We start from the raw sequence: 25,100 nt of genomic DNA, 5'->3' as shown, positions 1-25,100 counted from the left end.
GATCGTTAAGAGAATAAATACAACCGACTTCTGAGAAACTCAAATCGGAAACAAAAAAACGCCCGATATTTTGCTTCGTTTTCTGTGTACATAAATGGATTATTGATCGCGATGGAACTCTACGTATCGCTGACAGGTTCGTAAGAAACGTGAATGGAAATGGAAGGTGAAACGTGGCGAAGCGCGATGTTGGTGCGTAGGTTCGCGTACGTGGGACAATCAACGGGAAACAATTGCGAATTGCGAAAAGTTCGCATGAACATGAGGAGCGTTCTAGCGCCGAATGATTTTTGGCCCAACGAACGTCACCGATAAATCGTTCTGGATTGTTACCAACGTATACTCCTAACCCCACGCCGGTTTCCGAAAGTGGAACTACAGGCCGTGTTGGTCAGCGGAAGCAAAATCAGCAGGTCGTGTCGAAAGTTTTGCAAACCTGCGCTCTGGAGGCACAGTCGAATATCTGATACCGCAGCCACAATTTCTCGACACTGTGACGTGCGTGTGCATGCGTCACGTGCATGCACACGTAAATACCCACACTGTTCCCGGTAAAAAAAAGAAAGAGAGAGAAAACATCAAGCCCTTGATCAATCGAGTCTCGCTATTCGTTTCCATTCGAAGAGATCCGTTTTCACATAAAAATCAGTCGTGTTCAGAATATCCGACTGATAAGTGTTGAGGTTACTAGATGTATGCGAATACAAAGCAACGCGTGGATAAATTGTAAGGTAGGAAATATATATTTTAAAATACTGAAGTGTAAATACAAATCGGAATATAATATGAGCTGATCCAGTGTTACCCTATGACAGAAAACCCTGAAGCCAAGGTCGCCTATCTACTGTTTATGGTTTGCCTTCGACGCAGTCTTTTATCTATACGCTGTCGATGGCTTCAGCGCTTGAGAAAACTAAAGACCAGATGTAGAGAAGCGAGGACCATTTCAACAATAAGAAACAAAACACAAGTTGCATATGCGTCCTTTGCAATTACCAACTTACTCCGTTTACTTCGCAGACTCGATTTCGTCAGAAATCCATTTCGTCTAGAAGCACAGACACGCTTTTTCGCAGATTCTAAGAAGCTTTCACACCTTCTCCATTGCATTTATCTAAACTCATAAACGAAAGAAATCCTACTTTCTATCATATAGTTTTATAGTTTGCCTTTTCGTTTATCGACGAGACTCTCGAGATCAGAATTGGTTTGTTCTTTCAATTGTCCTTTGTATCGCGATTTATTCTAGAGCGTAGACGATATAGGCGACCGTAGGGTACTTTGATGCTGCCACTGCAACCGTTCTTTTATATAATGTTCATTTAGTGAAGTCTACTCTGCAATTTACGTTCCGCGACAATAAAGCGCGAGCCGCGCGCTTATGATTGTTACCGAAAAGGCGAAGCATCGGTACGTGTGTGTGAGTACGATCAAAAAGCGCGCGAAACAATTAGTTAGCTGGTATATTCGGTCTGTTAGCATTTAGCATGCATCGTCGAAGCCATTCAAGAAATACGTATATCTACGTACATATACTTCATCACATGCGAAGTCTAAGTTTTGTTCATTCACCGTACCCATATTCGTTAATCAATTGTTTCATCCTAACGTGTCAATTATACGATTCTTTTTTTAATTCATTCAACGATATTTGTAGAATTAATTTCTCAAAGGAATAACTATTACACAAATTAGATTATTAGTCTATTTCGCAATGTCTAGAGCAAAGATCATCTAAAACGACAACCGAATCGACATTAGTGTCCTTCCTTCCGCTGAATTAAATAAATGAAAGAATCCTAAATAATATCATCCGTGTCCAGTGTATTGATTGAAGGCTAAATTATAAAAATAAAATTATTATAGATTATAAGATGTAATAATTCTTGTCTTTAATCTAACAATTATTTCATTCGATTAATTTCTATCCGAGAAAGGCACGTCTATATTTCCAATTTTATTCTTCAAAAACTGACCGTTAGCAGCGTAACAAACCAACAGAAAATCGCCGCTCGCTCGTACCAAAGAAACGATTGCCCTCTGTCATTCGTATTACGGGCCATTTTACAAAGCATCGTTTACGATACGTTGATTAAATTTTTTCAGTCACACACGCACTTACTTGTCGCTGAATCTCTCTAATTCAACGTGAACGTGTAAACGACGAATCGCTTAACGTCTTTCGTTGGGCAGTAATATTCAACGCGCGTAAGAATCAAGTAGAGAAAATCTTTTACCTCGGAGATACAACGCGATGAACGTGGAACCGGAGTTGGACGGGACTTTCATAATAAGGTACGGAAAATGGTGCAGCATCGTCGAAGCGTAAGATCGGTCCATATTTCCGGTAATTTGTAGGCAATTTCCGAGCTTCGAATGCTCGGTTGCCCAATTACAGCGTGAGACGGTATTATTGAGATTTTCATATGGACCATAGCTTACAGCGTAGCTTTTAAGACGAACGAACTCCTCTCACTCGTATTTCATGGTCTAACGGATACTCCCATTCCCTCTTTTGTCAGTCTCCATTCTTCCTGTTGAACTGGAAAAAGATAAAACGAAAGCCTTCGGAGGATTTTATTCCTCCCGGTGTCGCGATCCTTCGCCCTCCAAGTAGGCCGCTTCTTGAGCTTTTATTCTATTAGACGGAAGATACTTACTAAATTACGTTAACTCTCTGACGTTTCTCTCTCTCTTTCTCTTTCTTTCTCTCTCTTTCTCTCTACCGTGCGCTCTCGTCCTATATTTCGAAAACAAAAGAGAAGGATATGCCAAGCTGCGAGTTCCAAGTTTCGAGTTATACACAGGAGACGTTAACGGGTCTAAGAAGAACGCTAAATTTCAATGGGACTCTGCCTTTTGAACGAGTTTCGCGTACAAGGAATAATCTTTTAACGTTCCTTTCTCGATCATCCTTTATCTCCGTACTTCGTTAGTACTTGTGGTTTCTGTTGGTTTTTTACCTAAGAAATTACCCTGCTATGATTTGTATAGCGTAATGTTTAGCGTAATATTTGTATAGCGAAAACAATGAGGCATACTTTCGTCAGAAAATTCCTACAGATTAAGCTTACTATTTTAAGCAATTATGAATAAGCTGATTAAAATTGAAAAAAAGCGTCGGTTCAAACATTGTCAATAGTGCGCTGCATCCTTACAGAGCGATGTAGCTGAGATGAATAGGTGTTATCGAACGACGTATTTTATTGATATGCCGTGCACGCAAGTCGACCGGTACGAGACGCGGCGAATCAATTTACGAAGACAAATTGACCGAACGAGACTCAAACTCATGAGGAATCGCCGCTCGTAAATCGAAATGATAGCGCGATTTCATCGTTTACCGAGACGTCGGATTCTTCTGATTCCGACAGAGACTCGTTTTAACTCTCACTCAGACTCGCTTCATACGCTAGACATTTACATCGCCTTTTCATCCTCTGTACTCGACGTGGCAAAAACACCGAACATCTCCTGATCATTTTTTAACTAGAGTTTTATCACCGGCGTAAGTATTTGCAGTTGCAGCGATATGGAAAAGCGTCGGAAACGTAAACCAGTCTCACGATACTTTGACACGTGCGTAGTGCACACGCGAATGAGTACGTTTCAGTCTGAAGTCTGAAGCGCCTACTTTGCGAACGAAATCGACGAAAGAGTAAGTCGCGCGACTCAAGGATGTGGAAACAGAGACTACGTACTCGCTTGTCGAACCGTGACGTCGCGAGTCCTACTGTTCCCACAGGAGTACCCGGAAATCTCTCTTTGCCACGGCTCCTTACTCGCCGTCGCGTCTGTCGCGTCGTCGTCTCGTAACCCGTAAAGCAGAAGGAGGACTGGCGCGGTGGAGGATGCTCCGAGAACTGCGTACGGGTTCGATATTCTCTAGCTTTGCATTTTTTTTTCTTTTTTTTCTTTTCGTAAACGTTTCGCCGACAACTTAAGTACGTAGCACTGTAGAACTGTCTGCCACGATCGCGACGTATATAAACATGGCTACGCTTCACAGTCGGTGAGTTTCTCGCGTGGATTTCTGTCGAAAGACTCCTCTTCGTTGAATCTTGCGATCACGCGAAACCAGAGAAAAGCAATAAACAAGAGAAAGAAGGAAAGCAAAGAAATATTTCCAAACATTTTCGGTAGCTTGGACGAATTAAAAATTTAACTCGAATCGCATTTAGAAACTAGATGAGAATTTAATGGAAAATATTTTATCAGGAATCTATGATAATCTTTGATGCATCACGCGACGATAATGTTTTCTGCAAACTAACACAAAGTTTAAGGAGACGCTTGACAGCTACACTTACCTCTTTCGCTAATGAGTCGATGAATATCTTTACTTCGGACGATTCACGAATGCGTCATTAAAGATGGCGAAAGCTGTACACTCCTTTGTGTCAAACTTCTATCGAGAGAAATGTTGGATTCGGTGTACCTTATTAGATTATAACCGGGTCACACGAATAATCTTTATCACGTGAAGAATTAACACGCAAGCTTCATCTATAAATATACAGAATGTGAGGAGGCTTGCTCGCGTGCAGAGGTATCTTGAGCGATCTTTAATTATCGATAACTAAAAAACAAAGCCGAGAAAGCAATTCTTTAATTCTTCATTTTCGTCTTATTTTGGCTTCGAGAATCATCTCTTAAATTTCCTGATACCTGTAGCCGAACACCCTGTATATTTATATAACGCGTTTGAAAATACGCACGCGAGCGTAAATCTGTCGAAACGAAAATCCGTTACCATGTTCCGGTCGGAAAAATGGAAAAATGGAAAAAAACGGTACGCAGCTTATAAGAAGAATCAGTCACCACGAAGCGAACAGTAATCCCGAATCCCGAATGACAGTTGTGACCAAAGATCGAATCGATTTCGAAACTTGTTTAAAATGTCGATCGATGTATCGCTTCGTACAATCGATCGTCTCCAAGCGTGGACGAATCGACGAAGAAAACAAAGAACGTTGTATATCGTGTTTCGGACTTGTAAGCGTTCTATCTGTGCAGAGTGGCAAGGCAAAAGGCGAAGCAAAGTCAAATCGAAAGGAAAACAGAAGAGTATGAAATTAGAAAACTACAGAAACGTTTTCCAGCTAATGTGACAGAGTGTACTTATTCGACAGAGTTGAGATTGAAGCCAGAGCCAGAGGTCGTGGTGAGTCGCGCGACGTTAGAGAGGGCGTGCGCGTTCTACCAGCCTGCGGGATCAGTCGACATCCGAAGCGGCACTCACGTTCCGCAAGTGTACCGCGCGCGCGCCTTTATCTTGCCTCACTAAATCGTCCTTTTGAGTTTGCCCGATCGAACCTCCTGTTATTCATTGTCGCGATAAACGTCGCGAATATCGAGCAACGCTCGCGTTTCATCCGTGAACGAGCAACCGAATTTTAGTGTTCGCGCGCGAATGCTCGCTCGACGATCAGGGGCTCGTGTGCCCGATTCCTGAATTAATCCCATCGACCTCTAATCGATCGAGGATCGTTTGGACCGCGTCATCCGGTAAACGGATCACGACCGCCATGTTCTTTATCCGTGTACGTTTCATCGATCAGTGAAAAAAGTTTCTTTTTCGTGCGCGTTCTGATTCTCGATAATAATTTCACTTGGCACCAAGTTTATCGATTTTTTATCGATCGGAAATCAGCTACGGAATCGAATTCCGACGTTCTTTCGTGAATGTTTTGTTTTTTTTTTCCATTCGTGTGTTTTCTCCCGAACGAGTTCGACATTTTTTTCCGGTAAAACAAGAACAGGTTGAAAAGTACTACGCAGATGTGTGTTGTGAGATTCCGTCGAGATAGACATGCATTCAACGAGTGATGATCAGTGGTGCTGGTGGCATCTTGTCATTGTTTGTGCTTCATTTCCAAAATTGTACCTGTCTCGTGCCTCTTCAACAACGGTGAGTAATGAATCGTCTTGGTTTCTTTTTCTATGATTTTAGATTATTAGCGTTCTATCCTTTGTTCCTTCTCCTCGGTAAGAGATTCACAAGTCACGAGAGGCAAAACGTTACGGTCGTTTTCTGTAATTTCTAAACAGGCGATTTTCTTGAAACGACTCTTACGAAAATTTGCCTACGACTTCGTTTAGTGAATTTTGCGAGAAGTTTCATTTGTAAGGAAATCAATAACGGTTAAAGCTGATCATATAGCCATTATATACTTCGTGTATGTTCGATGCGTTTGCGAACGATTGTATTTCCGCTGACCAATATGTCTATTAAACGAAACACTGATAATCTATACAGCGAATTAATTATGTTATGTACGAGGTTATGATAGTAAAAAAATCTTAGCTTTTTCATTCTTTCCTTTTAGTATTTTGTTATTATTTCTCCCTAGACATTTTTCTCGAATTGTACGTCGTTTCTATCGTTTTCCGATTTGCGATTAATACCCCAAAGAGAGGTCGCCATTTTTATCTTGCCTGTCTGTTCACTTGATAATTAAATTTGTAATATGATTTAGAGGGAATCCAGAATAACGTGTCGACAATGGAAAATTAATTTTTTTTCTATGTACATGATACGTGTACCGCATACGTATATATGTATAGCGCGGATAGTAAATAGAAATATGACTGAACGACGACTTTGACGGTTCCTGGAAATTGATCGACGCCATTGAATGGCAGACATTCGACGATGAATAGACATGTTACGTCTAATGCGTTATGAAATCATCTTTACAGATAGGTGACTCGGAATCGAGTTGCAACGAGGTCGTTACACCTACGATAATGTATAAAAATTCACTCGTTTATGAAACTCGAACGAGTTCCCTTTCATCTATCGAATTCATCGCGATCATTTGACTTTAATTGAAATGATCGGATCGAAAAGTATTTGCATGATTAAAAGACTCGTTACACAGCATTATTCTCGTGACAGAGGGGGCGTTACGATCGAGCCTGAATTAACACTGTAGAATATAGAAGATTGCTAGAACCCTGCTAAAGTAGAGAGGGTGATCAATGACGCATGCAATGACAGGCATACTCTGACAATGAGTCTTAAGGGATTTAGCTTATGCCGTACAATCAATCCAACCAATGGATCGTGCCTTAGAGAAACCATGTTCGATTATCAGTTGCCTGAATTATGGTAGAGATTTCATTTAACGAATACGTACGATAATCCAAGATGGCTACGTGGTTAATAAAAAATTAATAAACGACGTGATATCGAAAGCTTGAAAATCATTAACTGTAATGTACGAGTTCGTATAATGTAAAAAAAAAAATCACTTTGACATTTTTCTGGAAGAAAGTCAATATGCCTTTCATCTCCTCCGGCGAATGAAAACAATATATCACCATCGATCATACCTTGTCAGTTCGTGCAAACGGAAAATTCGTAAAAATCCTCTGTCCTCTCCGCGATGAACCAATATTTACGAACAAACTTCAACTATTGTGATTAGTAAGAAATACCGATTTATTGCTCGGAAGATAACATATACACACTATGATTACTAAAAATACGTTATCAAGTCGGATCATCCATCGATAAATTTCACTTCTAACATTACGAACTGAATCGTCATGGACAAGGTACGTCTAAAGACCATATTGATGTCTAACGACAGGTGTACAAGGTAACTGCGCTACAAGCTTGTCTGAAAGTAAGATGTTCAACGAAAGTCGCGCTAATTTTAATAAGAGGCGCGTACTCGAGAAACGATTAATTCGGAGGTCGTGTTTGTCGCAACAAGTTGAGGAGAACTATCGATCAATTTTTTGATCACACGGAAAACCAATTGAGATTTAACGAGATGGGAAAACACGCGTACAGTGCATTGTTCCCGATCCGCGTTTGTTCAAGTTGGAAAAAAGAGAATGGTTTTAAACGTTCTGTTCGCGGCTCTGCTATATACGTATGCATGTATATACATATTATGCAGCTACCCAGCTACACTACAGAACGGTAGACTACGTGTTAATAAGGGGAAAAATCCCTTGGTTCACCTTTGTTCGTCAACACCTGCCGCATCACAGACCGTAGAAATGCTATTTCAGCTTACCACCGCTTCTCTAACGAGCGATCAATTCCGCATCCCTAGGAACCTTTGATAATGCGTGGCCTTTGTTAAACGATAGCAAGACGAGTCGGCTTTCCCCTCTTTATTCCTTTCTCTGTTTCAGAAAAATGTATGTCGCAATTTAAAACGGAACAGAGATAAAACTCTGTAGCGGCGAGAACGTCTCACGGTCTCGTTTTAAAAGAAAATTCAATGTTAAATTATGCGTTATATCGTACAGAATACTTCAAATATGTAATACGATCTACGCTCGGATTTAATATAAATGGATAGAATAAAACGAGACTTTCTGTTATTGAAATAATATAGCGATACACGTGTGTAGTTATATATATGTGTGTGTTAGTGTCGATGAACTTGCTTCCATTTTAATGAATTCTTATCTAATTGTAACATAGCTACGATAGAATTTCACGTACATATACTTCAAAAGATACCGACCTTTGACGGGAAAGCTAATTGCTCGTCTGTTAGAGTAACGATATTTCTTCTACGTGGAGCAGAATTTAACTGTTATATAAATCATAAATATCTTGTCAAAAATGAGGTAAAATACATCTTCGTAGAGAAGCGTTCTTCTTATCGTTTTTATCTTTGATGATAGGATTCGCATTTTAGTATTAGCGTAGTCGCGTTAAGGTAGAGATTAACGTAGAATAGGGAAATTTTAGTTGGAAGGAGACGATTGAAAGATGATCTTTGAACTTTTGGCCTTAATACGAACGAGGTCGTTGAGGAGCGAGCTTCCGATTCTTTGGAGAAACGCTTAAAATTCAAATGTGAGTTCGGTGTCTTCTTAGATTGACTGGAAGACTAATACCGAAGAAGGAAGAAGTCTCTGGAACGAGAGTATAATTTTTCTATAAATCACGCTAGTATAATCCTTAAAATTTGTCAGCACTTTCGATCGCAGAAACGATAGGTTACGATCTTTTTATTAACGCTTTTGAATATTTCGCTTTAAAACGATCTGATCGACGTGGATTCATCGCGTAACAATGGAGCGCGTTTTACTTGCAACTGTAGCATAGAGATTTCAACAAGAGAGCTTTTCAAGCATTCAAACGCAAACGGTGATCTCCTTCCCCATGAAATATGTGACTGTCAAACACGCTATATTGTTTAAAGTTTAGAGGATGCCAATGTCTTGCGTTAACCACGTAACATTAGGAAACTTCCTTCGAACGTTTGATATTAACAGAGAAAGGTACCATTTTTACTATACAAATCGAATAATTAACACTCGAACGTGAACCAACGTTTACATGGTTGTTATCACAAAGAAATGCTCGTGGAGAATTTTCAAACGCGTGTATTTCTAAGATAGTGCATTAAAGGAGTGCGCGCGCGTGTGTACGTTCCATGAATTCTATTAGCGACACGACGAATAAAACGGTATCGGTTGAAAAATCGATCGGAATGGAAAGAGATAATACGTAAACATTGGACAGTTTTCTTTAATGTCAGCGTATAGGGGACGAAAAGAAGCACGCGCGTATTACGCTTGAAATTGACGCAGCGGAAGTGTAGCCTGGCGAAGAGGAAAAATTTGCCACTGGAAAAATTCCCAAGCCGTCGTTTGTGTATGCATGCGTTTATCCGTGACATGGTTAACATTCCGCTACGGCGAGAAAAAAGGTATTTATAGAGCGATATCGCGGCGAGAAGGAAGCGTAGCTCGTAAGATCGGATAAGATTGAACCGCGGGTAGCAGGTGCATTTCTCGGAATCTGACGCGGTTGGAAAGAAGAAAAAAAATTTGGTGGTCTCGTTTCACTTTTTAGGGGTTTCGCGGCGCCGAAGATTTCATCATAGCGAATGTAGAGGTAAAGGGATGGAAAGAAGGCAGGGGAGTATGTAGGGATCAGTTGAGCGGAAAGCTCTTTCGCTGCAAAATACTTGCAGCTATGCATGCATGAATACCGGTATTTGGAGGCCATACAGTCGGTGAATACCAGTACCCGCGAGAGATGGGTGAGTCGTACAACCGATCGAACGTGTATTCATCCGTGTGCCGGTAATTCGTGCTCGACACGTTACAAACGAAAAGGACGATAAACATTTGAGCAAGGTTTTCCAACATTTGTATAAGCAATCAAAGGTAAACGAGTAATCTTCTTTTCATCGCAATTCTGATTTTCCAATGTATGCATCGACTATTTGCCATTATTATAAAATCATCTTTCAGTTTCGTAACGGCTACACCGAATTCCTTTCTAAATATTCAACTCGATAGTTCAGATATTCTACGAAATACACCTACCTACTCCTACGATAACCGACGCAACGAGCGAAAATCTTTGGAAAGGTGAACATGCGATACGAGTTATACGGATAGATACGTACGTGTACTTTACATGTATTTGCCGTTTAGTGTTAGTTACCGTGGGACGAATTACGTATTCGATAAACATAAATCGTTGCCTCTTAAGATAACTGGAACATTTTCGGCACGCGATAAAACTGTTTCCTACGTGATTTACCTACGACGCTTCTTTCATCCGACAGATTTACTTTCTTTTTATAGTCGCTTTCAAGCAAGAGATCGCCCAAGGTTTTTTCACTCGATCGTTGGATCGCGCTCTTGGGAATTGACTTGACGCTGAGTTTCTATGTAAATTGTGGTTCGCGGCGAGAGCTGACGGTGATTTGGACGATGCGTTTAAACGCGTCTTTCTTCTACGTTCCTTTCCGATCGACCGTTCCCCAACTTTCAAGTATCTACAGAAAATTCCATTTCTGGATAGAATAAATTCTTCGCTGCATTTTTCCTACCTTAAAAAGAGAAAGAAAGAGAGAAACAGAGAAACACGTATATCGTATACTTCTGTTAATAACATCGGAGAAATGCTGCAACTTGTTTAGTATAAAAATGGTACAATTTTTTTGTAACGTAACTGGCAGTTGGAAACCGATATACGATACGTCCTGTTTTACTCGGAACGATCAAATATCTGGCAAAACACGATACGAAAAAATGTTTCGTACGAAAGTTGCACGGTATCGAGGGGGGCATTTTTTTTCCTCCTATCTGTTTGGTCTTGCGACCTTGCAACCTGCTGTAGAGGTAACATTACAATTTTTCAATTGTTACTTCCATCTTTTATTATACGTCCTTGTAGCTAACATTCAGATGTTTTCAAAACGCTACAAAGTTACGTCTTCCACATAATCCGGCATTAACGTTGTTCGATGTTCCACCGTACAGAAAGATGTTTTTGATAGTGCTGTTACTGGTATGACATTGTCGGAACGCAAGCTCACGGTTTTCCAATATTTCCAAAACAGCTCGTCAATTCCGAGCGGTAAATTTCGGTACGAACATAGTTGCTTGTATCGATCTGATTTGAAAGTTCGTATCCTGATGCCGGATGCTCCGAAAGACGCGATTTCGTAGTATTTTGAAAACATCTTGTTGAGATATGTATAATTTTCTGTGCTGGACTGGGTTAAATGCGTATTAGAGATACTTGTATATGAATATCAGTGTGTGGATGAATGTGTGTGTAAGCGTCAGAGGGCGTCCTTAGTTGGCCTTAGTTGGGACAAAAGACGATTGGCAGTAGTTTAGAAGCATCTGGAAGAGTAGGTTAACAGTCGGGTATAGAAGAAAGTGCTGAGACGCGTGCAAGTTTTTTTTTTTTTATTTTATTTTGGTTATTTTACAATTTGTCCTTGTGGACATTTGGTAAAGTGTTATATCTTGTTGGTGAAGAAAAAAAAAAATATAAATAAAAAATAAATATAGCATGTGGGCGGCTACCCCCAGCGGGGTGCCAGCTTCGTTTTTTTTCTAAGTTATATCTTTTATGAGGTCTATTGGGTGTTTCCTTTTTAGTCTTCTTGCGATATTTGTTGTGTTGCACGTTTCAGCTGCCAGCTGGTTCGGGTGTGTTACTATTCTTATTCTGTATCTTGTTGCGAAGAGACGGGTGCAAGTGTGTATCGATGAATATATGAGAAATCGTCCATAAAATAAATATATTATTATTTTAATATTAATCCTCAGTATAAATTCAGTGTTCCTATAACATTATTTCGGCTCTAGAACATGCACTACATAAACTACTAGAACATGCAATAAAAAACGGAGATATCCATTTCAAAAGCTTAGTGTCGCCTCCACAGAACGTTCGAAGGGTATCGCAAGATCAAAGAGATAAATAACACAGTGCGTGGTTCCTCTCGATATCGTGCGACTTTCGCCTTAAACATATTTTCCTGCCATTCGTAGTTTTCCAGATATTTGATCGTTTCCAGTTAAACCGGACGTGTTGTACGTAGCTGCATGTAGAGTAACGCGTAATGACCTGTAGAACTAGAGACCACTTTTACCTGGCTCGCGCTACCGTTTCATTATTCAAGGTAGGAACATTGAGGGAAATTGCGCGCAATTGGCCAAGCGCACGGGCAATTCGTCTTTGCGAAAGTTTTATCGGCTAATGAGTATATAGGTAACGCGGTGGCTCGTGCGTTCGTCATTAGTCATTAGCCAGTTTCGTCGAGCGGGAATTCGTTTTAATGAATTTTACGAAACTCGTCGATCACTCGCGTAGCGGAAAAAAAGTTATCGCCGTTGGCCGGCCGCTCTTAAATATTCCATTTCAAGATATATCTGTCCAGGGATTAAACTCGATCTTTAATACGCGGGATTATAAGCGAAATTTCATTTGTATATTTACATTTTAAAGTTAGAAGCGCCAACAGTCTCAACGCGATCGCGTCGCTTCGATCTGGCAAAGGACTTCCCATAGAAATGTCATATCGCATTTTACGTTTATTCGTTATTTGTTTTCGAAGAGATCGATTAAAAATATTGCTGGCACACGTTATACACGTACAGCGTTTCGGCTTGATATTCCTAAAAAAGCATCTCGTCGTATCGAAAAATTCAGTACGCTATTACGTGCATATGGTAGAAGCAGTACTTAAGATTTATTTTACATTTTTTATAAACAAACACGTAATATGGTAACGTTCACTACGGTCAGAACCGAGATTTATGCGACGATCTGCGCGCGATCGATCGGGTTAACAATTGTACGTTAAATTTACTTCAGATGAAAAAATATGACGTAAAATAAAATAACAATTGATGTTGCCTGTGATTAATTTTTAATTAACTTTCACGATTGGTTTGTAACGAGGAACGGAATGAAGTCAGAAAAATGTAAACAAGTGTTTTCCATTGCTGGTCTTTGTAACACGCTAATGAGTAGAAAATTTAAATAACAGCAAACAAAGTTGCTTAATTGGTCCTGGTCGAATAATTTCTGAAAAAAGATGGGCCAAAGAAAACCGAGTGGCCGTAAATTATTAACGACTACTTAGCGAAAAATTATAAATAACAGATTCAGACGAGTTTCGAGTCGGTGCTTAAGAGGAGCTGGTAAAATATACGGGATTTTCACGCTATCAATTCTCAGCGTTTTTCTCGTTACCGACAAGTACGAGGAAAGCTGAAAGAGAAAAAGAACGACTAGTCGAAAACCGACTGTGCGCGTATTCGCGATAATATCTTGTTCGCAAGTGCGAAGATACGTTTGCATTTTGTTGTTGCACGTATAACGTAACGTCTAAATGTGTAAGTATATCGTTGCAATTAACGAGAAGACGAATTCAGTCGTAAGCATACCAGCCAAATGGAAAGGAATAAAATACACAGTTTACGAAAGTCACGGAGCTTGCAGAAGTCGCCAAGATTTAGTTAAAAAGGTGAAATGCTATTTGACCCGCGTCCACGTTGACGATCTCGCAAAGAATAACCGAGAATATCCTTGACGTCGCGTCGCTTCGCCGTCGCGGTCACAAAACCGTTGGGACACGCTAACCCACCGTACGACGCGGCACGGAAGAGAGCTTAATTTATGCCACTGTCAAGCTCAAGTATCTTCTCTTTCTCTTATATCTTCGCTTATATCAGGACGACGAGAACCGAGCGACCAGTCGCGTTCCAACCGTTCGAAGTATCTCGTTTCCTGCTACGGCCAACAAAATGAATGAATTCCATAGCGAACGTTGTTCTGTTTGTTATTTTTATGTACGCGTGTGCGTATTGTGTTTTCGTTTTCGTCTGAAGACATTTACCTTTTAATTCGACGAGTTCCGTAACTTTCTCGCTTACTTATTCGTATAATTCTCTTCCTTCTCTGTACTCTTTCTTTAGCCGCTGTACTTTTTGCCTTGCTGTTTCTGCTTTCAATCGGAACGCTTCTCCTCTTTTCCATTTTCCTATTTTATAACGCCGGCAGCAAATTACGTAGCAGTAGTTTCTGCTTAATTATTTCCCTTCCTTTTCAAGAGATTAGACGTTCCGGTGATAGTAATTGATGGGATTAGGCGAGTTCGCACGCGCCCTTGATGGCTCGATATCGTTTCTTTTTTCTCCGTTAAGAAAAGATACTTCTCAGTTCGACCCGAATCACGTCGTATCGTCCCTCGCAGGCCTGCCAGGATAACGGCGAGAAACGATGAAATAACCTAACAGAGTCATTCGTGACAGGCCATTCGACGAAATCTTCGCAAGGCTTCTTCCCCATTCCTCTGTCGCTTTCGAGTTTGGTTATCTTCTTGTCGGAAATGAATACACACACTGCCACGATTCCGTGTCGTCCTCTTTTTAGCTATCGTCAACTTTGCTACTTTCTTCCAACGGTTAACGTCAAACAAAAACTTTACTTCGGTGCGTTTGACGCGTATACTCGTCGTTGCTTGCATTTATTTACGCGCTCCACGATCTAACCCCATGAGAGATTTCCAAAACTAAATTTCCCAGTTAACTGGTTAATTTTCGTGGCACTGTGTGCGTAGCTGCGTTAATATCGTATTTCCTGCATATGTTTCGTAATATTATTTAAATAGACTGATCCATTATGCAGTGGACAGTGAAAACAATATATATACACTTCACGGCTAATTTATGGTTATCATTGTTCCTCGCGAACTGATTTTCCACCGAAATATTTCCTAGCAATGACGTTTAATAGCGTCTTATTTTAACGGCTAAATTATCCTACAACGATGAAATGTTCGTGTTCCTAAAGACGATGAAAATCCTCTTAACTATGATGGCGAACGTACCATGATAAAATATAATTAAAAGCGCCGTCCAATTATTTACGTTACGAAATGGTTACTATTATTATGAAATTCGTGTATGATGGACGTTTTGGAAGCGGCGTTATTTCAAACGAGGATACGCAAGAAAGTTTGGCGCGCGATCGCGTTGGAGATTTGCACAGAGGTCCTTTTAAAGTCTGCCAACGGTCCGTTCTTTTCTCAAATCTCTACAAATACCCACGCATTCGAGCAGAGCGTCGCAGCTTTGCTTACTTACTTAAAAACGTATACAAATGAACGCTAATGACATAAACGTAACGATCATTGTAAAGCAGAGAAGAAAAGCAGTTTCTACCGACGCGGTAGTGGTTTGCGTTAGCGAGCAAGCTAAACTTATTTTTAGTTGCTCTGTTGCTTGGAAGTCGCTAGGTAAACATCTGGACCGCCCAGCATCTTGGCGAAAGTATCACTGTTAATGGCGACTACATTTTCCAGCGTAGCTTGAATGCACCTTGATACGCCCTATGCCACTAACAGAGCTTAGTTCTAATGGTCTGTGCCTCGTGTTACCCAGCTTTCCTATTCTTCCTCCCAAACAAATATCTCAGCTATGATAGTTAACCCGTATCCAGCTACGTCGGCTGAGAGAACGACGAAGAGTGAGGTCTGCGAACGAACGAGGAAGGAAAGACCATCTAAGAAGAGAGAGGCTTCTCGTTGGCTCGTAAGGTGGAGTCAGGTTGTTTAAGAAATCTCTTGACGAGGAGAAAGAGAGAGAATGAGCGATTAGCTCGTTTCCTTCCTTGCAATCAGAGAAATAAGAAATAAGAATGATACAGCGACTAATTGTAAGAAAGAGGAAAAGCTAGTAACGGAAAGAGAGAGAAAGAGAGGCGATAACTTAAAAAAAAAAAAAAAAAAAAACAGAAAAAACAGAAAAAGAAAGATAATGGAGGAAAAGGAGATGGAAGTTTCTTCGAGGAAAGCTGAAACTGTTTACCAAGAGACGTAGACATTTCGAAAGATCACTCGAACCGACGCGAGAGATTGGATGGTTGGATGAGGAGAAAAATAATTTCTAGGTAAATAGAATTTTTCGTGTTATCGGTATTTCTGAGCGTACGATTAGCATATTTCAATGCTGTTCTTCCATCGTGCTATTGCGAGTGCTGCAAGAAAGAAATTACGAATTTGTTTTATAACGTTGTTCGTATTTCTTATCCTTTTCATTCTTCAAACGACTTTAGAGCTTCGTGCTGGTGTTTTTTAAAGTTTAAATTCTTTGCCGGTATCGTGAAGTTCGTGAACCAGTAACATTTTCAATTGTGTCGCCCTACGAAAGTGCTGGTAATTACAAAAGTTTCACGATTTCAGGTATTTTCAGTAGAAATTGCAGCCGTAATAGCGCTGATATACCTAGTGCGATGTACAAGTCTCTGAACCTGCAACTTTTTTTCACCATAAATTCCGAATGTTCTTAAGAGGCAACGAGCTCCGTTAAAATTCCGGTTTACGTATAAAACCCGTAGAGACGTAAGCGAAACCACGAACGAACTGTTCAAGTAATGGAAAAGTTACAACGAACGCGATGTGCTTTATTACCTATCTATCGATAGTATCGTATGGCTACGACAGATACAAACGATTCGTATGAGAAGAGTAGACTCAACGTTGAAGTCGTTGTTCTGACATTTACCCAGAGATAAATCTTCATTCTCAACCTATCTTTCACGTTTCGCAAAATACCGAACATTTGCAAGAATCTCTTTAAACGAATAACGCGCGCAAAAGATCAGTACTTTCTGATATTTCCACGAATTTCTGGTCGGAGACGGGACGATGATAAAAAAAAAAAAAAGAAGTGACATTTTCCGTTGAATGAAGTCGACTCGAAATAAAAGTGTTCGGACGCGGTATAAATTTCGCTTGTACACGAGAATATAACTATGGTAAATTTGCTTGTCTACGACTACGATACGATCTACCATAAACAGAGCAGTGGAAAGGAAACGCGTCGTGTCGCGTCGAGTTGCGCCGCGTCGTGCGCGTAATGTATAACGAAAAACCGCAGAAGCTCGACCACGAGGCTCTTTCAATTCTCTTCGAAACGACGACTAATTTTTTCACGGCTCGACGACGAGTTGCATTTTGGATACGAGATTTTCTACGAATCCGTCGGTAAGCCGAGAATTTATAATAGAACGTGATATTGTTGCTGAGATTTATCGACCTATATACGTACATGTATTTTTTAGTTAATTTTAAACGAACGTTTTTCTCGTCGCATTTAACGTAGAGTTATATTCTTCAAACGGAATATACTACGAGCATAGTTTGGAGTATTCTAACGTGAAATATAACACAATTTTAAAAATACTTTCTCGTTAGGATATATTGGTATCTTTGCCGATGAAAGCAATTTGAACCGGTGGTAATTAATTTTGTTTTTACCGCGCAGCTTGATTTCTATGGGACTTGTACTACGAGTGCCAGTCGTTCTTTCTCAATTGTAACATTTCTGCTGCATTTAGCGGAGCGCGGCTCGTCAGCGTCTTTCGTTATACCATAGATCTCCACCGAGCAAGTAATTGTCTCCTGTAATCCTACTTTTTCTTGCCAGTCCGTTCCACAGAAATTTCAAGGACGAATTCTACGTTATCATCGTTCACGCCTTAAAGGATTTAATCACGGTTTGATGGCGATAAAGACCGAGAGAACAGGCAATTGCTTGAATTATTTAAACGAGGTTCGTTTCGGGCCAGCTTCGCTGAGACGGCTTCGAATCGAATATAAAGGTAGAATTCTACGGGAAACCGAGATCGTTCGTTCAGCCAATGCTGAATTGCGTGAATCTAACGAGCAACGGTCAGCGATCTATAATTTCCTCGCATAACCCATCCGTGTCAATGATCACTTGAATTTAACTTCTTGCCGGTTCACCTGATATTCTCACCCCCTCGCCCTCCCCCACCATTTTTCTTCAAAATCTTTCCTCTTAATACCTCGGCTTATCAGCTGCCTCGAGATTTCTACGGTGAAACCTAATTTATCAGCGCCGAACCGCACAAACCGTTTCTTCGGTCTCCTTGCATTTACGTAATTGAATTTCAACTCCTGCTTTTTTCCTTATCCGATGGCTGGTTTCTGTCGTCAACTTCACAGCCTCCCTTGGTACGCTTATATCAGGATTTCTTTTATTTTCTTTTTTCTTTTTTTTCATGTTGTCCAAAATGAAAGAGTACATCGTCGTTCGATCGTTCGCGAAAGATCGCTTATCGGCATTTTATATATTTACGAGTGAAATTGTTTAGGCGAAGCGGGACATCGTAGTATCTATAAAATAAAGTTTGTAGTCGCGTATTAAAATCCTATCTCTTGTTTCCTTTCGTTCTGCGATCCTTAAGAGGAATCGAGCCGTAGATAATGCGAAATGTTTTAGAGCTTTAAACTATCTATCCATTTTCAACGAACCGAATTGTAAACGTTTTAGACTGCAATTTCGAAGAGTTTAAATGTTTCTCTCGATCGCCGGTCTAATGTTAGAAACTAAATTACTTCATCGCCGCTACGAAGCTTTCAATTACAGTTCTTACCAGTACAAGGCGATTACGATAAATTTCTACCATATATAAAGTTTCTACTTTAAGCTACTTTTCCTTGATAATTTAGACATTGCTTGGTACCGAAAGTTGTATGATTTCGAATTTGTGACACGCAAATCCAACTTCCATTTGTTACTTGCTTCCAGATCGAATATATCGAGAGAATGGTAATAGACGTTAATTTACTGCCGCGATAACATCTCGTTATTAACTCTACCACTTTCAACGAGATCGCACGATTTAGCCTATGCGATATCTGAAACGGTTCTACGGAAGAACATTTGACTTGGAACGACTTGAATCTCTGGCAAGCTACCTACCTATGCGCGTACGTATCGTGCGTACATAGCGATTTCCCTAGTCCTTTACGATGAATTATTAATTGCCAATAACATCGAAACGAACGAAGCGCGAACATTTTGTCTGGAATAAATTAAATCGCGTAGGAAGATAAAGAAACGAGGATAGAAGGCGAGAGAATTTATATCTTGACGCGAAATGAAATATTTCAAAGGTGTCTTTTATTTCGACGATAATCCATTCGTACAGGCTGAAAGGTTGCCTTATCAAAAATGCTGGATCGATGAAAGATTTTATTTAATTTTACGTCATTAACTCGAAATCCAGTAATGTCAGATTAATATAATAGTTGGAATAGTTTTTATTTATTCTGCACGTGAGATTTTGACCAGCGCGTTAATACGCTCGATTATACGATGGAAGTAAAATCTGATGTCAACTTGAAAGTTAAAGAAAACGGGAATTGCCTATAAATGACAATGATTGATCGACGTCTATTTAAAAACTCGTTTAAACGCTGTCCATCATTCCTCGAGGTTCTTGAATTTTTTAATCCTACGTAACTCTTGTTAATACGGAAAACTAATGGATTTTACTAATGGCTGTTTTTCCTCGTAGATAAATAAATTAATAAATTAATAAATAACACGAGCGTACGTTTATATTTTCGTACATGCACGGCGATGCAACGAGCAGATGTTTACGGATTTGTGATCCTCATCAATTTATTACTTATATTTTGCGTAGCAATATCGGTAAGATTATAAGCGAAACTTTATAATGCAAGAATTCATGAAACTTTCAGTCGCTTTACAAAGTCGTTTTATACAGAAGTTGCATAATACGCGTTAATTGTATATAGAGGCAGCAGCTGAAGCTTCCTATGAAAGTCGGTATTATACACGAGCACGCGTATAATACATGATGCACTGGTATCTACACGTAATTTAAAGTATCAGGATTTATGGATAGCACGAGAATAGCCATTATTATTTATCGACGTTCGTTCAGTGTCTGACCGTGGATCGATGCATAAAATATTGGTTATCGGACCTCCGTCACGCTATCGTTCTCATTGTCAGCATCGCTTATGAGTTTCCATTGTTTGAGCTTGTACCGTAATATCTTTTTAGATGCGAGGAAGATTTTGCAATAATTGACAATGAGAGCCAGCTTCGGGGACGATGTTTCTCATCAAGTAAAACGGATACGTTTCATTAATATTAGATACAATCGATCGTACCAATAGCTATTTCGTCGAATTATTCAATTTATCATAGAATTCATTATTTTAATCCGTCTTTGTAAATACGCGTTATATCGTCTACAAGGAGAATATATCTTCTTTTTGTAATGAAAGAAACGTCAGAATTAATTCGAACGTACGTTTGTTTCTCGATGCCGTGTATTAACGTAACCGTTACGTAGATGCGTAGTTAATGATCAGAATTAATAATCAGAAGATTCTCTCGCTTCTCAATTTTAAAGGCTCTTAAAGTTTTAACATACATTGTGACTGTACACACAGTCAAACTTGCAAAGTGAAATAAAAAAAAGAACGCGTAGCGTGTAGGTGTAAATTTTTGGGAAGAATGCGGCCGAAACAAACGAGGTTGTCGAGCAAAGACAAGAGTTTCGATCGAGCGTTTTTGCATAAACTAAATTGTTACTTCGATCGACAGTTTTTGCGTTAGCTGGAAACGCATGACCGTCATACCACCGCCCATATGGCATGCGATTGAATTATGGACAGATCATGTTTCACCATAATTACTTAGCTGCTTTAGTCGAAACACGTGGACAATGTACCGGGACAGCATCGACCATTGAGCCCCCTGACGCAAATCGGACCGATCCAATCGGATAGCAGCCAGTTCTGCCGACGATCCTCCAACTAACCGAAGGATGTCTTATCTATCAGCGTATTAATTCCGTGGTACGCTACGATAATATTCGATCGCAAGAATAGACAAGAATAGCGGAAGCAGGTCGTTCGAAATATCTGTATTCCCTTTGTTTCGACGCGTACGCGTTTCAACATAATATTATACGTGGCAACGGAATCGTGTAATGTACGATCTATGTCAAGTGTGACACTCGGCGTGTAATGTCAAGCTGATGCATAGCTCGGAGTATTGACTCGTCTATCTATCCATCTATTCATCTATGCTTCTGTTCCTTGAATCGCGCACTGTTACAGTTTGTAGGAAATAAGGGATTGGTAATGCGAGCAGACAGACACGGTGAACACGGGATGATTACACGAGCTATCTTCGTTGTGTGCCGCGCCCCGCTTACGAACCGATACTATTTGTCTCTCGTACACATCGGTCAATTAAGGCCTATGTGCTTTTGTGTCCTTCCAGCGAGCAAACTTACCCGCGCGCGCTCTTCATCCCACAACGTCAGCCGCCGCTGACAGTGCTGAGCACTGCGAAACGTCGCATCCTGCATTCCAGATTCGTTTCGACTAGTCTCGAGAGAGACAGAGAGAGCTGCGCATAATTGGAAAGCAAAGCGAATGTAATCGTCGTATTTCAGGATTCCCAGGCCAAAAGTTTATTTCCCTTTGGCGAAATTGGCTTGCGTTCGATCTAATTGCGCTTTATCTTTTCATTGCCGTAATCGTAGAAAATAGTAGGTGGTAATCGTATTCTCTCGAATTTCTCGCGTTACATATTTCGCTATTTGTTTCGCCCGTCGTGCAATAACGTTGCAACGTCTTTTTCTTCGGAGAAACGCGACGGTATCGCGACTGGTTTACTAACTCGTAACTCGTAAGAATTATTACGGTTTACTAACCAGCAGCGACGATACTGTCAGGTTTTTTCAGAAAAAAAAAAAAAAAAAAAAGAAAAGAAGACGACCTAACATTATCGCACGACGGCAAGAAATAGCGAAATATGTAACGCGGAAAGTTGAGGAAAATACGATTACATCCTACTATTTTCCACGATTACTGCAACGAAAGGATAACGCGTAATTAGGCCACGCGCGAATCAATTTCACCGAACGAAAATCAATTTATGGTCTGTGAATGCGACGTTTACATTCGCCTCGTTTTCCAATTATGCGCAGCTCCTTCTCGCTCGTTTTTTATTCGTTCTTAATGAAGCATCCCTTTCGGGATCGTTGCGTCGTGACATCGGAATTTTTGGGATCGCATCATCGGCAGTAAGTTGCCCGAAGTACAGCTCGACCGTGTTACGAAAGGATAGGCCATATATAAGCAGCTGTTATTGGCAGGCTCGATATACGCGCGATAATACGACATATAGAACGCGTATACCGCCCACGTTCATTGCCTAATGGCTCATATGGTGAACATACAGCAGGTGCACTGTGTGTATACCGTATGCTTGCTCCTTGCAGCATACTACGGCACGTGTAAATTGCCGCGTAGAAATATCAAACCTACCTTGTTCGCGAGTTACTTACTCTCTCGGCCACAAAACTATCTTACACGATATTATTATATCGTCGAACGAGTATCACGCGATTATTCCTTTGTCGTTATTTCGAAAAACATCGATCTCTGTACATACGATTTTCATACAACGATAAGGACTCGACGAACACAGAGTTTAACGAAATCGCGATATTTGCAAAACGCGACAAGCAGATTCTTTCGATTTCTTCTTCTCTTATCTTTTCTAATGTCGCATACTGCATATGTAAAGGAGAACTTGCGACGCGATCACTATTATGGTTACCCATTGTATGAACGTAAACGTATTTAAACACGCATTGGCTTGGCAACTAAGCGATCGCGGATTCTGTCATTAGGTGGTATTGACAAAATCCGCAATCACTTAGTTGCCAATTCAATATAATTTACGCGTGCGTTATATCCCATACAAGGATATTTCCCATTTTCTGAGACTGAAACACGAGCGTGTATTTCACTTTTTAAATAAAGACGGACGATTTTTGTTTCAATCGTAAAAAATTTGTCCAGAGAATATAGACAACGAGATAGTCAAAGTTGTAGCAAACAACTATTATTACCGTGATCTCGGTTGTAAATTTGTCAGCCAATAATAACGTAGTTGTATTGGTCGCCTGATCGGTCCATTTGCTTCGAGATAACCCGAATAATTGAATCGATTGCGTTCGTTGTATGCAGCAGATCGACGAAGGTGTAACGATATCATGGTGTTTCACAGATGTGTTTTACCACACGATAGTTTTACAGAGATATTATAGGTGCAAATGAATGCGCCAGATTAAACGCTACAAGGTGGTGATAAACGCAACCGTATTGTCAGATATCTCGAAAAAGAATCAACCTCTCTAGTTAAGTGGGTCGCGAGCCGACAGAACCAAAGATCCTTCGCTTTCCGGGCAAACTCGCTTGTTATCAGTTAACCAACCGAGGCCCTCGATGTCTATCTTTGTCGCGATCTACGCATACTAAATCCGTTTTCCTTCGCCGCTATAAATCTTGCAGCGTGTAATTAAGATAAGAACAGTACGAATATGTCCGGGAAGAACTTTTGTGGTTGAATAATTAATGAAAACGTGTGATAAATTCTGCGACGACGTATGATGAATGTGTACAGTGTGTTATTTATCTAGGAACAGTAGATATGGAAACGAGCATGCAAATGTGTAATTAACGTGAACAGACGTTAAAATCGTAAATATACTCCTTTGATAATGTTCTCTCTCTTCTCGCTCGTACTTGCATAACACGGTAAGAAGAACTCGAACAATCGTCAAATAAACGCAGAGTGAGCGTCTAAAAATAAAAGTAGCTTGCTTGATATTGACTTTGACGTGTCTATCCGTGTTACGTTAAGCGATCTAAATTTAAATCCTTTCTATTCCTCATAATAGAATGTATGGACGTAGACCTATTTTCTTTTTACCTTTACGCGGTGACAAATACGAAAAGTCGTAACGTAAATATCCCGCCTTTCCTTAATACGAAAACATACTAAATTAACGATTAATATAACAAAATACGATGAATAAATAAATATATTAAAATAGTGGGTGTCGTCTCTTGACAAGCAGACAATGGATCGTTTTAATGTTTCGAGGCTCGTGAGAGAAGCCGATAGAATTGTCGGCATTGTGTTATTCTCCACAGTCTACAGTTTACAGTCCACAGTCTACAACCAACAGTGAACGGTGTTACAACTTGTAAAATTAATATTCCTGGCGCGTAATCTCTCCTGTTTAGGGGTAGGTACGCATCAACAAGTTCACCGCTATAGCGGTGCGCCACAAAGACAATGAATCCGGCATATTTGTTTTTCTACGCGTAGACACTTACTTTTAACGTGGAAAATAATCGAATCGGAAAATCCGACTTTTCGGTGGAATTAATACAGTACGAGTCCTATAACGATATATCGACATATTATTCTACTTATTCTATGTGTATAATAGTATTACATAGCGCGTAGAAATTTGTTCGTTTAAGAGAAAAAAAAGCTGGAGAGCAATGGACGATGTAACGCGATTATTCGCTACCGATATAATATACGTGTACCATGTCAAAGATAATTCTCCCAAGAATTTGCTAGAAGCTAAAGGATATTACCTGAAATTGCAGAGCAGAAGAACTTATCATGGTCTAATCGGAAGGCGAGAATCCCAAACAGGGCAAGTAGTACGTAGCTACGCCATGCATGTAGTCGTAGATGCCAGGTCGTATTTGAAGCAGGTACTAGCTAGCAGCTAACTTGGACTTGCAAGCCAACTCCATGCTCCGCAATTCTAGTCGGTTATTCGTACCATTCGTACGCTCGAAACACCATCGATAGGGTGGTAGACCTTTCGTTTATCGTCTAATTGAAATTCTACTTTCGTACAAAGACAGTGGCGAGGCAGAGCTGCGTGATGGCATAATTAGTAAGAAAAAAAGAAAAAAAAAAAATAGAAAAAGGAAATGGCAGAAATGGCGCGGGCTTACGTTTCGAGCCTCCAGGCGTTTAACCACGGTTGCCGGAAACCCAGTGGACGTCGATGGTAGCAGGGGAAACCAATAAAACACACGTGGCGATAAATCGCGCGTGGTCGCGCGGGCGTCGTCGAGCGGGCAATAATGGGTACCTCGTGGCTGGGCAAGCTGTCCTAC

The 25,100-nt window shown here is 40.3% G+C and overlaps 1 protein-coding gene and 1 long non-coding RNA gene across 2 annotated transcripts in view; one reads left to right on the top strand and one right to left on the bottom strand.

Annotated features, from left to right (window-relative positions):
- Window positions 1-25,100, bottom strand: part of LOC132914285 (uncharacterized) — a 92,666-nt gene that overhangs the window by 45,368 nt on the left and 22,198 nt on the right. The gene's annotated exons all lie outside the window — the stretch shown is intronic.
- Window positions 5,233-25,100, top strand: part of LOC132914275 (basement membrane-specific heparan sulfate proteoglycan core protein-like) — a 265,195-nt gene continuing 245,327 nt past the window's right edge. Inside the window, exon 1 of the mRNA XM_060973259.1 lies at window positions 5,233-5,915. The gene's annotated coding sequence lies outside the window, so the exon portion shown is untranslated. The remainder of the gene's footprint in view (window positions 5,916-25,100) is intronic.

Source organism: Bombus pascuorum, chromosome 14 (genome assembly GCF_905332965.1).
Source record: "Bombus pascuorum chromosome 14, iyBomPasc1.1, whole genome shotgun sequence".
Classification (NCBI taxonomy): Eukaryota; Metazoa; Arthropoda; class Insecta; order Hymenoptera; family Apidae; genus Bombus; species Bombus pascuorum.
Note: the sequence above shows the minus strand (reverse complement) of the source record. Positions and strands in the feature narration are given on the sequence as shown.